We start from the raw sequence: 16635 nt of genomic DNA on the forward strand, positions 1-16635 counted from the left end.
TCCCATACATTGCTGGTGGGGATGTAAAATTGTGCAGCTGCTCTGGAGAATTTATTCGACAAATTCTTCAAAAACAGAAGAGATGGTGCCCCTGGGCTGAGCGAGCTAGCCAGCCAGTGCCGCGCGGCCCGAGATGAAATGGCAGGTGCCCAGAGTGGCCAAGAGCGAGGCGCGCGAGCTGGGCCCAGGGGCCTGACCCCCGGGGATGACCCATCGGCTGTGCAAGTTCAGGCAGTGCACCGGGACAGTCGACCGCCTGGGCCACTTGCGCCCCACTGACAAAAGCAGGCGGCCCCGCCCGCTCAGCTCTGGTGCAGCTGGAGCCAGCTGGTCCAGACGGCGGGTGGAGAGCAGCATGAGCAGTAAGAAGTACTGCAGCCTAGAGGAGGAGTTGGAAGATTGTTTCTTCACGGCCAAGAGGACCTTTTTAAGGAATGTGAAGAGCAGACATCTGTCAGAGAACATCTGAAGATAGTGGAGGAGGGAATCTCGGGAATCTCCTCTGCCTACACTGCAGGAGAGCAAGCATATCAACAGCCACAACAGCCTGGAGAAGAACTGCCTGGACATGAAGCTGAGCGAAGATGGCACCTACACGGGTTTCATCAAAGTGCATATGAAACTTCTGCGGCCCATGGCAGTGAGTGCTGGGATCAGGCCCCAGTCCATCAACGATGCCATCAAGGAAGTGAACCTGGGGCGATGAGGGACAAGCGGACATCTTTCTACATGCCACTGGATGTCATCTAGTAGTTGCCCATCAGCAACACAATCACAGTCTGCAAGGTCATCCAGGGGCTGCTCAAGAGGTTTATGGTAGTGGAAAATCCCCCAAAGTTTGCACTTTTTAAGCAAATACACAAGGATGGTCAAGTGCTCTTCTAGAAACTCTTTGTTGCTGACTGCTCCCTCTATCTGTGCCTCCTTGCTGGCCAGACACAGATGTCCTCAACTTTGTGCTAAAGGAGAATTAAACTGGAGAGGTGGAGTGGGACACATTCTCCATCCCTGAGTTCCAGAACTTCCTAAGGATCTTGGAAAAGGAGGAACAGGACAAAATCCAGCAAGTGCAGAAGAAGCACGACAAGTTTAGACAGAAATTGGAAGAGGCTTTAAGAGAATTCCAGGGCAAACCTGGGTAACTGGTCTTGCTTCCTCTCCTCCTAATGCTCTCAGATTTGCTTTTATTAATAATTATTATTTTGCAGCAGATACTTTTTCTCAGGACACCTCTGGTGGGTGTATTTGTACCCACCCAGCTGTTCCAGACATGGCACAAAGTCTCTTCCATGGACAAGTGTCTGTGTGGGGGGTTGACTCCTGCCCACTTCCCGTGCTGTGCCCCCCAACAGACTCCGCCAAGGATTAGAATTCATGAGATGGACAACATTGGCATCTCTCAAGCTGCAGGCCTTTCACTGACCAAATAGTTGCCTCTTTTGTCACCAAACCAGAACTTCTCACACCAGCCAGCAAAAGAAAAAGAGTAAAAGGTTTTAGAACTATATATTCTATCTCTGGCTTTGACTCATCTTTAGTTTCTCTTATTCGCCACCTTCAAAACCTTTATTTAGGTCAAATGTTGTAGCATATTTCTTTAGCAGGTCTGAGCTAAGTTCCTGAAAGCAGAATAATGTTCAGAAAAAGGTTATCCCACTGCCCAAGGCACCTGCTGTTCCTGCTTAAGGGAAGTTCATGTGGCCTCTGGCCTAGCTGCTGGGGTAAGGAGCACCAAGGCTGAGGCTGGCTCAGAGATTTGCAGCGAAGTTGCTGCCTGCTCTGGCCCTGGTCCTCATTAGCAAGACTGTGCATGTGTAAACCCAAAGGTATACATACATGTGTTTGATCGTCACATCTTTGTCAATGCTGTTTGTTTTTAAGTTACAAATTTGAATTTAGCATTGCCATCATCCTCATGTGTTTCCATTAAGGGGAAACTAGCCATTTACCATTTTTAAAGTCTCCTGTTGAGTCCAGAAATCAGGCAGCAAGAGAAAGCCAGAAAGCATTGCAGAGAAACATGTCTAGGGGGAACGTAGTGGGTTGGCGGTGGCGACCTTACATGCCTCCTCCATCTTGGAGAGGACATGCTGTGCAACTGATAGGTGGCAGCACAGGCAGAGACCCGGAGCAGTGGGCGGGCGCTGTGGAGGAAGTAGGGTCTGGAATTCAACAAAGAGCAGCCCGTCCTCTCAGAATCTTATCTTGGCTTTGGATCTTAGAAGAAAATCATTAAGCAGAGATCAGACACAGTGAATGAGCAGATGTTTTGGACACTGGACTGATTGAGCCAATCTCTATTTTTAAAATGGCTCAGAGCAACCAGGAGCTAGTGATTGACTTTCTGTCCTACAAGCTTTCCCAGAAAGAATACCCCTGGAGTCAGCTTAGTGAAGTGGAAGAGAATAAGACTGAAGCCCCAGAAGGGACTGAATCAGAGGCGGAGCCCACCAGTGCCATCAATGGAAACCCATCCTGGCATCTGATGGACAGCCCCATGGTGAGTGGAGCCACTGGCCACAAAAGGAGTTTGGATACTCCCGAGGTGATCCCATGGCAGGAGTGAAGCAAGCACTAAGGGAGGCAGGTGACAAGTTTGAACTATGGTGCTGGAAGGCATTCAGTGACGTGATGTCCCAGCTCCACATCACTCTGGGGACATCAGAGCTTTGAACAGGTAGTGAATGAACTCTTCCAGGATGAGGTAAACTGAGGTCACATTGTGGCTTTTTTTTGTCCTTCAGGGAACATAGTGCGTGGAATGCATAGACAAGGAGATGCAGGTATTGGTGAGTCAGATCGCAAGTTGGATAGCCATTTACCTGAATGATCACCTAGAGACTTGGATCCAGGAGAATGGCGGCTGGGACACTTTTGTGGAACTCTATGGGAATAATGTGGCAGTGAAGAGTTAGAAGGGCCAGGAGTGCTTCAACTGTTGTTTTCTGATGGGCATGACTATGGCTGCATGGTTCTGCTGGTCTGGCTGTTCAGTCAGAAATGACTAGACACTGACCACCCACTCACCCTCCTTCCCACTCCACCCCACCCCACCACATCCTTCTGTCCAGCCAGCATTGCCACCAGGAGAACCATTACATGCAGGCCACGCCCACCATCAGTCACTGTTAGAGTCTGTAAACAAGTCTGGATGGCGCCTGGCATTTTGCCAGAGGGAGTGGTTTATGAAGTAACGCCAGCGAGCCATTAAGTGTGGAGATTCCTTATTGGTTGACTGCTGTATCTAGTTTATGTTAATTAAGATAAGCTGTGTGGAATGTATAAATACCTCTGTTGTCCTACAATAAACGGCTCCCACTCCTGCTGTATCAATCTACACAAGTTGTTCGTCACCCCCCGGTTATTTTGCTGCAGCCAGACTGCGGCACATCACTGGCTTGGGCCTATACCTGGGTCCCTGCAGTTAGTTTTCTAGATCTACCACACTTCTATGACAGCCACCTTTCTGCATACCTCAGGTCTCTTGGCCTTGAAGTCTACAAATTTTCCCTAAAATCTGTCCTATGAAGGCTGGCAGCGGGTAGGGGCAGCTAGGAGCAGAAGGGCCCTACCTGGTTGGTAGAATCCTTACTACCCCTTAGCCTCTGAGACTACTTTCTTAGTAAGGAGCTAGAACAGTTTTTAACCCACCTCCCTAGATAGAGACTAGATTGCCTTTTTTTTTTTTTTGATGTTTGTAGCCTTAGAGTTGATCATCATTTTCCATCTCCTCTGGACCTGGGCCCTATTCCTTCCATCTCTACCCCCAAGAACCATTTAGAGACCACTTTTGATTAATTAGGAATTCAGGCTGCTTGGGATAAAGAAGCAAGGATCAGGACTTCCTCCTCACTTCTGGCCTGGACCAAGTCCCCACTCCTAGTGTGAATATTTTCCAGAGGCCTCTGGCTAGAGGCCAGTCCCACTTAGGAGGGAGAGTGCTGTCGCTACAGGAAGTACCCCCATGCTAAACCTAGGGTGGCCCTTGTAGTTTAACACCCCCCCCAGTCCCTTTCCCTCCTCTCTCCTGGCCCCCATGACCATGACCGAAGGACCATCTGGGCCCAAGACAGTTGCCTCAGAGCTATTTATGGCTCAGCTGCCTCACTTCCTACAAGATCATCCTGGGCTACTGTCCATTGGGTACAGGGATTCAGGGGCCTCACCCAGATGTAAAGGGGAAATATAGGGAACAGCAGTCAGAGCCCTGGGGTCTTCCCTAACTCAGGAAGGAATGGTGGGAAGGAGACCTTAGGGCACAGGCCAGTGGATGGGGTTGACTGGAAGGGCCTGTGTTGCCTGACCAGGTAGATATTGCCCTACTGTCCATCCTGGGCATCAGGGCTGCCAAGGTCAAAGTGGCCTGGTCAAGAGCCCTTCAGGCCTCCCTCTACTCCAGCCTTGTCTTGTCTCATCCCTGGGGGTCCCAGCATAGCACTGGCCACCCCAGGCCCTCCGATGTGCATATTCCAGACAAGTTTTCATTCCTTGTGAAGATGATATAATATTTTTATTAAGTGTGTGTGTGTGTGTGTGTGTGTGTATGTATTCATGTGTGAGGAGCTGCTGGCTTGCTGCGAGCGTGCAGGTGGAGAGCTGGTGCCTGGAGATTGGCGGCCTAATTAATGTTCCTTCCCCTGCCCTGTTCCAGGAAAGCTGTCCTAGGGGTCTTAGCTCCTGAAAGGCACCTGTCCCCCCTCTCTCCTCCAGTTGTTATATCTCTTTAAAATAGTCTGGGTGAAAGTGAAAGTGCAGGTCAGTAATAAACTGTGTTGACTCAGTGGGAAGAAAAAGTTAGGCGCTGAGGTATAGCTCATTGGTGGTTTACTACCCAGCATGCATGCAGCTCTGGGTCCAATACCAAACACAAAAACATGTAAAATGATAAAACATACAATGTGAATACTACTAGCATTGCATTTGGCATAAAACTTGCCAAAGTCACTAATAGGTTCTCAAAGCTAAAGAGTAGTTTCAACATTATTTTTGTAGCTTACTATTTCAAGCTTATTTTTTCCTTCAGGATTTGTAAAAACAAATGGTGAGATTTTTAATCTTCATAGGATTTGGATGACATTAGATTTTTGTACTCTTTATTCAAATTAAATACTAAGTTTTCTACAGCCTTGCCTCCGTCGTCAGCAGAGAAGGGCCTAGCTGCCTTGGGTTCCCCCTGGGCCTCCAGCACTGCCTCCTTCCTCCCCCTGGAACTCTTGGATCTCCAGGTGCTGCCAGAGGTATGTCTTGATTACAGAGGGAGATCCTCCAACTGGGCCAACTTGGAGTCCTTTCTGTTGTGAAGCTGGCCAGGCATGTGCGCAGTGAACCTGTGGGCATGGCCTCCCCATTGACCTCAATGCCTTTTGTTGCAGAGAGATGGGAGCAGGGTGTGTTTGCATGAAGGTCTGCTGCTGGCTTGCTTCTGCCAAGAGGTGGACATCAGCAGTGTGGGAGACAAGGCCAGGGGAGCCCTCACTTGGAGCATAGGGTGAGGGTCACATACCTCCTACCCATCTGGCTTCCTGGACTTTGACTTCCCAAGAAGAAATATCAGGGCACATTGACAGGGAGGATCAGATTCCTAACTCTGAATATTTGTACTGGCTCCTTGTTCAGGGTCAAGCTAAAATAAATTAGCCAGATGATTCCAGCAAGTAGCCAGGACTGCAGAGAAGCTCCAATGCAAAGGGAGAAGGACTTGCCATTCTCAAAAACAGAACTGGTGTCCTCATCCAGCCTCTGAATGACTGTTTCTTTGCTGTCCTCTGCCTTCCCAAGTCCCTCTTGAGTCAGTTACAGCCCAAGATTCATGTAGCCTCAGAATTTTCCTCCTTTACCAAGGCTGAGTCCATACTGCCCCATCCCAGAGCAATGCTAATCCCTTGTCATAAACCCTGTGCATCATCTTCAGAACTACAAAAGCAATACGAGCTAACAACAATTTTTTAAGCCACAAAAAAAAACCTGGTTATCTGCTGCCTCATGCTCAGCCTTATCACTTTCCTCCCTTAAAAAAAATCTCTCCCTGTCCCTGCTGCTTATTATTCCTTTTGTCCTGCATGTCTCTGACCTTAAAAGAAGGCATGGCTCCTGCTGTAGCCACTGAATGCTGCTGAGAGTCTCCCTTGATTGGGATGGCTATTTTATTTTTGAGAAGGAAAAAAAAAGTTGTGTGTATGTATGTGTGTGTGTGTGTGTGTGTACACACACACATACACACACACACACACACACACATATATATATATATATATATATATATATATATATATATATATATATATGGCATATAGCTATATATAAAGAGATAAGGGTGTTTATGAAATAAGAAAATTATGGGAAAATTCAGACTTTAAAGCACAGTTAGACCTGGGACCTATGCTGAGATCTGAGCCTTTGGAAGACATGTTGGGTTTCCTTCCCTCCCAGAGGTGGTGTGACTGCTGGTAGTGCCTTCTATGGTTGTGTTGCTCAGTGTGCAAGTGTTTGTTCAGAGGATATTTTCTTTTGTTCACATATAAAAAACTGTTGGTGTAGCTGTATTAAACACCATCAGCAGAGTGAAGGTTCCAGCAATCTGAGCTCAGGTATGAGCTTCCTACATCTCTTAATGTGCCTCCTCTGTTTTATTTAACAGTTTGGGTTATGCAGAAGAAAACAGAAGTGTGTGTGTTTGGGTGGGGGATTTATTTTAAAGATAGCACATGGTCCTGGGGACTGATAAGTCTGATATCTGCAGAGTAGGCCCACCTCCTGGGATCCCTGGAAAGAGGAGAATGTTATAGTCTTGAGTCCAAAATATTCTGGAGGAAGAAATTTTTGTCTTTAGAAACTCAAGATTTTTCTGTTAAGTCCTTCAAATGACTGTACAAGGCTCATCACATTAGGGAGGGTATTATGGTTTGAATGTGAGGTGTCCCCCAAAAGCTCACATGTGAGATAATGCAAGAAGGTTCAGAGAAGAAATTATTGTGTTACAAGAGCCTTAACCCAATCAGTGAATTAATCCCTTGATAGAGATTAATTGAGTGGTAACTGGAAATGGTAGGGTGTGGCTGGAGGAGATGGGAATTGGGATGTGGCTTTGGGTATATATTTGTATCTGGCAAGTGAAGACCTCTCTCTCTCTGCTTTCTGATCACCATGTGAGCTGCTTCCCTCTGCCACACTCTTATGCCATAATGTTCAACCTCACTTCAAGCCTTGAGGAATGGAGCTGGCCTCCTATGGACTGAAACCTCCGAAACTGAGCACCTAAATAAACTTTTCCTCCTCTACAATTGTGTTAATCAGGTCCTTTAGTCACAGCAGCAAAAAAGCTGCCTAAAACAGAGGGTAATCTACTTTACTCAAGGTCTAATGATTTAAATTTTAATACTTTTTAAATTTTTTAAATGTATTTTTAAATTAATTAATTTATTTTAATTAGGTATATATGACAGAATAATAAATTTTGATTCATTGTACACAATCGCAGCACAACTTTACATTTTGTGGTTGTACATGATGTAGCGTCACACCATATGTGCAGTCATACATGTACCTAGGGTGAAGATGTCCATCTCATAAAATACCTTCGCAGCAACATTTAGAACTGTTATTTGGTATCAGGGCGTAGCCAATTTGACACATAACAGTTAACCATCACTTATGGTGTGAACATCTGAAGAAGAATTGAAGCAAAGTCTTAAAAAAATGCACCTTTCCTCCCCATACCTTACAAAATGTTCATCATATTTATTTTCCCACATCAATGGAATCATGTGGATAAAAATAGAAGGATGTTTGTTTTGAGTCACTGGTATCACTGAAAAGTATAGCACATTCCATGTACCCTAATATTTTTTGTAAATACAAAATTACATGCGTGACCTTGGTACTAGAATGTCAAAATTTAGGGCTCAATGGGTAAGTCTAGTGAATTCTAATTCTGGGAAGATTTAGCGGGAAAGTAATCCTAACTTAACGGGACTTTGTTGCCTTTAAAGTTGAAGGAATCTGTCTTAGCCTGAAGAACAGCCAACAAATACTGAAGAAGCCTTGGCCACATCAGGCACCATGCCAGGGGCTGCCCTGCTGCAGGTATGAGGCAGGCATGGAGTTTCCTGCATGGAATTTACAATCTGGTGGGAAGTCAGCTACCCACCAGTGATCAGGACATCCAGTGGTGTGACATGAGTGCAGGAGGCTGTGGGACCTGCAGCAGGACTCACCTGATCTGGGGAAAAGAGCAAGGTTTGTGTTAGCAAGTGCCATATAACATCCCTGAAGGATAAATCAGGATGGGCCAAGCAAAGAGGAAGCAGAGGGGAGAAAGTGATAGGCTGGGGGAACAGTGAGTCTAACATGCTAGAGACAATAATTTGCAACCTTAGGTCCAGCATTGCTGGAGAGTGGGATGCAAGGGTCATGGTGGGGACAGAGGAGACCGTGGAGGTAGATACAGGTCAAATAATGAAGTACAATTTGTCCTTTGAAAGTGACTTTGCCTTTGTCTTAAGACCAATGATAACACAGTACGGTACTCACCAGACAAGACTTGATTATTATGTTCAGAAAACACTCTTAAGTTCAAGTTCAAATCAATGAGAGCTTTATTAACCTGGCCAGGGACTGTCACCCTGGGCCCCAGAACAATGGAGTTGGCCAACCAAGGACTGAACCTGCGAAACTGTGAGCTAAAATAAACTTTTCCTCCTCTAAGTTTTTCTTATTAAGTCACAGTTTTTCTTGTTTGGGTCACAGACAAAAAAAAAAAAAAAAAACTAGCACAATGCACAACCTCAAACTCTAGGTTCCAAACAAGTGTTCTCCTTTTCCTTTTCCTCATACAATGATTAACAATATCAACCTCCCATGTGGTTACCTGAGAAACCACTTCTGTGTGTAAGTGGTGGGGGGTATATTCACAAAAGTAGATTATGATGATTTGGGGGGCTTTGGGTGCCGCCCCCGACCTGCGCGGGCAGCTGAACTTCAGGTCGCTTGTAATTTGCAGGGACACCAAATAAAACCCAGACATAAATTACCTTTACACAAGCTTCAGGATAGCTTCTCAACTCTCAGCCTTGGGCTCCCCAAAGGGGAGAGCAAGAGAAAGTCATGAGAGACTGGCAAGAGAGAGAGAGCACGTTTGGAAGTGGGCTTTTCTGGGGTACTCTTGTTCTTTAGAAAGTTCTATCCAAAAAAGGCCAAAAGGGGCAGGGTTACAAGGATCAGGTAAGTGAAACACAACCCCAGGGTGACACCTATACCTGAAGACTCACCTTTACTATCTGAGCTGGGCAACGCCCAAGTCACCAGGAATTGTAGTGATTGCTCAGAGCCTCCCGCTTCGGGACTGGAAGGCATGGGTCATTCAGAGCGGCTCCCCACATTTGGGACTTGCACTTTTCCCTTGATCTTCTCTGAAACCATCTTGAAAGGGCCCTATTCTGCCATTGGCAATGGCCCCCATTAATATTTCTGCTATTTCCCAGCACCCTTGATCTTGAGGCTGCAAGTGCTTCAGATGGTCAGTATATGTCCTTGAGACCCTCCTTGTGCCAAAGCTGCAGTGTTCCTTGAAAAGGCAAAGAAAGTCTCCCTCTCTCTCTCTCTCTCTCTCCCTGCCTGCACACTTTAACACTTGACCCCTGAGTAGTCCCTCTCCGTGTCCTCTGCCTCACAGAGTTGGCTGAAAGCAGAGCTTGTTTCCCTTCTCCAATCCTCAGACTCTTTGTTTTTTGTTTATTTGTTTGTTTTGTTGTTGTTGTTGTTTTGAGTGAACCAGGGGATATGACAGATCTCACACTGACCAGTCCATCCTGCTTCCCTCTCTCCCCTGCTCAGGCACCTAGCCCCCACTCCTGTCCCAATTAACTAGTCGAAATAGGTGCCATTATATCCTGTCCCAACAGCATATCAGACCTAAACATCTGTTATTATATGGGTTGAATTGTGTCACCCAAAAAGGTATGTTGAAGTCACAACCCACAGCACTTGTGAATATGACCTTACTTTGTATTTTGTATTCAAGTTAAAATGAAGCCATGGGGGTGAACTCTAGTCTAATATAAGCAATGCCCATTTAAGGAGAGGAAAAAAAAAAAGCTATGTGAAGACAGAGACACAGAGAGTGCACCATGTGATGCTGAAAGCAGAAAATAAAGAAATAGAGCTACCAGCTAAAAACCCCATGGCCTGAGGACTACCCCTAGAGCTGGACAGAGGCAAGGGAGGGTCTGCTCAGTCTGATGGGGACCAAGGCCCTGCCGACACCTCACTTTGAACTTCTTTTCTCCGGAACACAGAGAAAATAAATTTCTATTAATTTAAACTGCCAAAAAATAAAAGAAGCAGACTACGGTTCACAACATTTTGCAATACACATACAATATTCCTTTGAGTACTGTTCTCAATTGTTTTTTTAATCTCCATGTGGTTGTTAAGGTAACACTGGTTTTTATCATAAATAAACTCTGAAATCTCAGTGTCAAACTACAACAAAAAAAAGTATTAGTGACAAGACAAAGGATTAATATTTAAATTAAATCCATTTTACACCAGAAAAATCTAACAAAAAATGAATCCTGTACTCAATTGCACTGAAAACTAGGTACAAGAACTATAGGGAGGCAAAAAACTATCTTCTGATAGATACAAAAGAATACCACAATAAAAGGACACATAGAATAACCTCAGAAAGCTTATAACATTTAAATTTTTTTTCATTTTTATTTTCATTTATATTAAACTGTCACAGAAAAAAATCATGAAAATTGTACATATTAACAGGACAGCATGCAACATTTTAACAAATGTAAATATTGTACAATGTTTTAATTAAGTTTTCTAAGTCCTCAAACATTTGCCATTTCTTTATTTTTTTTCCAGCTTATTGAAATATACAGTACATTATGGTAACCTATCAGCCAAATAGCACACTGAACTTCTTGTTCCTACCTTACTGTAACTTTGTAGCCATCGATCAATGTCTCTCCATTCTTCCCTGCCCCACCCTACTTTCTCCAGCCTTGGATAACCACCATTCTACTCTCAATTTTTATGAGATTGACTTCTTTAGATTCAACATTACAGTGAGACTTGTCTGTATTTCCCTAACTGATTTCACTTAACATAATTGTCTCCAGTTCCATCCATGTTGTCACAAAGGAAAGGATTTCATTATTTTCATGTCTGAGTTGTATTCCATTATGTATATATGCTACAGTTTCTTTACCCACTTATCACCTGGTGGACACTAAGATTGTTTTCATCTCTTAGCTGTTATGAATAGAACTGCAAGGAACATTGGAATTCAGATGTCTTTTCGTCATACTGACTTCATTTCCTTAGATCTATACCCAGGAGTAGGATTGCTGAATATGGTGGTTCTAGTTTTAATTATTTAGGATCTTTAACATTGTTTTCCATATCAGCTATACTAATTTACATTCCCCTCCACAGTGAGGAAGTATTCCCTTTACTTCACATCCTTGCCTCCCAGCCCTTGTTATGTTCAGTCTCTTTGATAGTAGCCATCTTTACTGGAGTAAGATGATGCCTAATTATGCTTTTGATTTGCATTTTCTTGGTGATAAGTGATGTTCAGCATTTTTTTCAAATGTTGGTATGTCTTCTTTTGAGAAATGTCTGTTTAGCTCTATTGCCCCCTTTTCAGTCAGGTTTTTGGGTTTTTTGCTATTGAAGTTTCTTAGTTCCTTATATATTCTGTATATAAAAGTATTGTCAGAAGTATACTTTGCAAATATTTTCTTCCATTGTGTTGCCTGTTTCTTAACTCTCTATTCTTTTATTTGCAGTGTAGACATTTTTTGGTTTGAAGTAATCCCATTTGTTTATATTTGCTTTTGTTTCATGTGCTTTGGGGATCTTGTGCAAAAATTCCTTGCCCATTCCAATGTTCTAAAGCATTTCCTCTCTGTTGTTTCTAGTTGCTTCATTTTTATGTTTAAGTTATTAATGTGTTTTGAGTTGGTTTTTACTAGATAGAGTGTAAAGAGATAGGGGGGAGAGAGAGAGAGAGAGAGAGATCTAGGTGGATATTCAATTTTCCTTGCACCATTTATTGAAAACACTGTCGGTCCTCCAATGTTTTCTCAGGACTTGTATCAAAAATCAGTTAGTTGGTTGTAGATGCATGAGTTTGCTTCCAGGTTCTCTTTGTATTGTTGATTTATGTGTGTTTCTATGCCAATACCATGCTGTTTTAATTACAACTTTCAGGTCATGCAATACCTCCTGTTTTTTCTTTTTGCTCAGGATAGCTTTGACTATTCCGGGTTTTTGTTCTCATATAAAACCTGAAACTACTTTTTCTAGTTATGTGAAGAATATCATTGATTTTTTTATATTTATTTTTTAATTATAGTTGAACATAATACCGTAATTTTATTTATTTGTTTTTCTGTGGTGCTGAGGATCAAACCCAGGGCCTCACACATGCTAGGTGAGTGCTCTACCACTGAGCCACAACCCCAGCCCCATGTCATTGATATTTTGATAGGTATTGCACTAAATCTATAGATCTCTTGGGGCAAGATGGACATTTTAACAATATCAATTATTCCAATGCATGAACAGGGTGTACCATCACACTTTTTGTATGTCATCTTCATTTCTTTTATCAATTTTCATAAGTTGTTTTATGATTTTTATATAGAAATAGTTCACATTTGGGGTTATATTTATTCATAGGTCTTTTACTTAATCATTTTCAGCTATTATAAATGGTATTGTTTCCTTGATTTCTAATTTATATAATTCACTATTTGCATACAGTGCTACTAATGTTTGTTTGATGATTCTGTATCCTGCAACTTGCTAAATTTATCTACTAGTTCTAGTAGGGGGGTTTTGGTGGAGTTTGGGGGGTCTTCTATATATAAGATCATGTAATATGCAAGGAGTGACAAATTCAATTTCCCTTCCTCCACAGAAGTAGCCAGATACCTTTTCCTAAAGTAAATTGAGACTCTATTTTATTCCACTGATCTATGTGTCTTCTACTTAACTATTCCTACCTCAAAGTTCTCAGCATTCACATTATTTTTTCCAATGATTTCTCATATGTACATTGTCTTTTCTCACTTGGCTTGGCCCACAAATGATCTTTAATTTGTTGCATGATCATTGTGCATACATATGGAATACATGACAGTGTGATGTTTCAGTACGTGCATTGACCATAAAATGAACAGATCATGATAATTGACATAACCTTTACTTCAAGCATTTATCATTTCTTTGTGTTGGGAACATTCAATATTTGCTCTATCAGCCATTTTGAAATTATGATTAATTGTTGTAGTCATCCTACTGTGTTGCAGAACATTAGAAAATATTCCTGCTACCCAACTTCTATGAGACCAACTTTTTTTTCTACAAGATATTTTGCTATTTACTGCTATTAACCTTAAAATTCAACTTTGTTATAAATGCTCTCTGCATTTCTTGCCATAACATACTTTTTTTCTTACATTGTTACTTATGTTAAACAGAATTCGTCCTATCATTCTTCTAGGATTATGACTTTTTAGTTTTGAATTTTTATTTTGATTACCTTTTTGGTAGATTTGAAGAAGAAATGGTTCATGGATGCTATATTTATTATATTCTCATGTATTTTAGACAGTTCTTTTGTATATGTGCTTACACCTAAAGGGTAAATTCACTAGATAAGAAATTTTGTGGATATGCTTTGCCATTGAAATATAATTTTCCAAACCACCCGTGGAATAATCTTTGTGAAGACTGTCTACTCCATCTTTCCTTCACCTCTCACATATCATCTCCTCCTTGATGCTTACAGAATTATTCCTCCAAACCTCCAGTTCAATCATTTCAAACTATATTTAAAAGTCTATCTTTCTATCTTTCTTCATTTCAAGAGCATTTTCTACTATTATACCTTGGGATATTATTTTTGTTCCTTTTTTTTCTCCATTTAGACCAATAATTTTTTTCAGGAGGTTTTAAATTTTTACACCTCAATTGATAAAACTAAGATGATAATTATTCTTTTATTAACTCAAGTGAAAACAGGATTTAAAATATTATGTTTCTATAAATATTATCACTGAAGAAGTGAGGTGTATGACTGAACTTAAACCTGTGACATTCAAAGCAAAGGTTACTAGCTCAATGTCAAATTAGTTTTTATTTCTAATACTCTATGAAATCCTCAGGCCATTTTCATTTGTTCATATCATGTCTATCACTTTGCCTCAATCCATTCTTTTGTTCTTCCCTTTTTCTCTCATTTCTCTCCACATATCTCTCACCCTTTTATCAATTACTGATAATTTTTGACACAAAGACACTTACCACTAACTAGTCCAGGTTTCAGAATCTCCCTCAAACAAGAGTAATTTTATACAATGTTACTATATCATGATTAGACTCAGAAATTTAACATTGATGCAAAAATATTTAATATGCAACTTGTATACCAATTTTCTAACTATAAAAACATTATTCACAAATTTTTAACATATACTATATATACTATTTCATTCACTGATTTAAAGTGTACATTTAAATAGTTATTTTTTGTGTTTTTTCCCAGATTGATGCATCCTTCACCACAATTTTAAAACTTAATCATTACCCCAATTAATAACTACTCTTTATTTCTCCATATGTACGAATACTCAGCAATTTGCAACAACATTCTATCTTTATGATTTTCCTAGACTTAATATTTCTTAGGAATAGAATTATACAATATATGGTCTTTATGGCTGCCTTATTTCAATTAACATATTGTTTTCAAGGTACATGTATGTTTTTTCATTTATTTTATAGGTGCACAAAATTATATAGAATAGTGAGATTCATTGCTATGTATGCATAATATAATTCGGTCACTTTTGTTCTCCAGCTCAAGGTACATTTATGTAATAGTATGTATCAATATTTTATTTTGTTTCTGGGTAACTACATAGAAGTTATGTGAATCGATAAACAGAATGTAGGATAAAGAATATATGTGAGTAGATAATGGAGCTCAAATTTGTGTGACTCAGAAATCATCAAGTAAAGAATGTCCATTGAAAAATGAGGATTAAAAACTATTATGTTTTGATATGGAGAAGGTCTGGGCTGCAGAGATGTGGAGGTCAGTGCCGTTTAATAGAAGTTGAAATGATACAGTTGGTTGTCATCACTTGCAGGGGACAAGGAAACTCATGAGCCAATGATAACAATCCAGACGATGTACATGTAGCTCACATTGGAAAATAAGGCTGCATATCCTATTTCTGAGGTGGGGGAGAGGTGAGAAGAACCCCCACAATCAAATAGTTTGCAGTCTTAAACAGGTTCAGTACTGACACATAGTGGAGCATTGGCATGTTCAAATTCCACATTTTTCAATCTTTAACCTATATTAAGATTCCCTTTCCTTCATGGAATCATCACAAGAGTTAAGTGCCGCAGTCTGGCTGGGCACAAAATCACGAGCCACCACACAGCTTGTAGATGCAAACAGCAACTCTTTATTCCCGAACTCACACCAGCCGTCTACAATCACGTTCTGGGGAAATCCACGTTCTCTGCCCAAATCCACACCCACTGGGCTTCTGTCTCCCAAAAAATACTGTCTGAATCCCGTGAGAACTCAAGGGGAACTCAGGCAGCAGGATACGCCCTATTCCCAGCAGGAATAACCTTAAACCTGGAACCACCCTAAACCCGGATAGTCCTAAACCAGGAACGCCCTAAACCTGGATTATCCTAAATCAGGAACACCCTAAACCCGGATCCGCCCTGGTCCTTGAGCAAGGTCACCTTAGATGCAATGTCACTGCAAAATGTCCTATTTCCACGAGTCCTTCCACTAAGCAACATGGGGTACGCTGGCAAGGAAATTGTCATACCTACTTGGCTAATGGCTCCCAGCAGTTAAGTAAGATCATTGATGCAAAGTTTATTAATAACTTGTAAAACCAAGGAGGGAAAGGTGATCCTTGAAGAGTGAGGTTGAAAAGTGTGTGGGCTCTCTCTCATCCAGCGAGGAGGTCCACAGAACAGGGTAGAGGACAGTGTGGCTGCAGAGTCACTAATCAAGACCTCTGGAGACCAAGCAGGAAGCAGGTCTGATTTTATTGCACAGTTACCATGTATATACTGAGGCAGTAGCTAAGCAGATTACAGGCAGCCATCAATGCAATTCTGCTAACTGCCCTTGCAGCGACCAATCGAGGAGTGGGCCATGGAGCAAGCACAGGGACTGCAACACATGGCCTAATGCCCAGGGCTGTGCCTATGGGGTAAGCAGCCTGCGGCTTACATGACTAGCACAAACCTGCCACTCAGATGCCCTTAACATATGCCATGTATGCAGTACTCCATGCACTTGTCCCCACTGAAAAACAGACTCAACAGCACTTAGCACCTCAAGGGGACTTCATTTCCAGCAAATACAAAATAACTGCTGTAACACAGTAAATGGAAAGTTTATTTTAAGTACAGATTGGGTACAAAAGAATAATGCAGACATGGAAAGAAGGTAGAAGTAATAAAGGTTAGAATGATGTGAACACTTTCTGAGGAAGAGATAATTAAAGACTTTCTAGTCAGGAATGAAAAGTTCAATTTAGAAGAGCAAGCATTGGCCTGAGTTGTTTGGAT

General features: G+C 41.8%; 2 pseudogenes; both read left to right on the top strand.

The window, feature by feature from the left end:
- The first annotated feature begins 205 nt into the window (after positions 1 to 205).
- LOC114108458 (ras association domain-containing protein 5 pseudogene) lies at positions 206 to 1142 on the top strand (annotated as a pseudogene).
- Positions 1143 to 2308: 1166 nt separating this feature from the next.
- On the top strand, positions 2309 to 3008 carry LOC139702489 (bcl-2-like protein 1; annotated as a pseudogene).
- Positions 3009 to 16635: the final 13627 nt, after the last annotated feature.

The sequence above is a fragment of the Marmota flaviventris genome, chromosome 17 (assembly GCF_047511675.1).
Source record: "Marmota flaviventris isolate mMarFla1 chromosome 17, mMarFla1.hap1, whole genome shotgun sequence".
Taxonomy (NCBI): domain Eukaryota; kingdom Metazoa; phylum Chordata; class Mammalia; order Rodentia; family Sciuridae; genus Marmota; species Marmota flaviventris.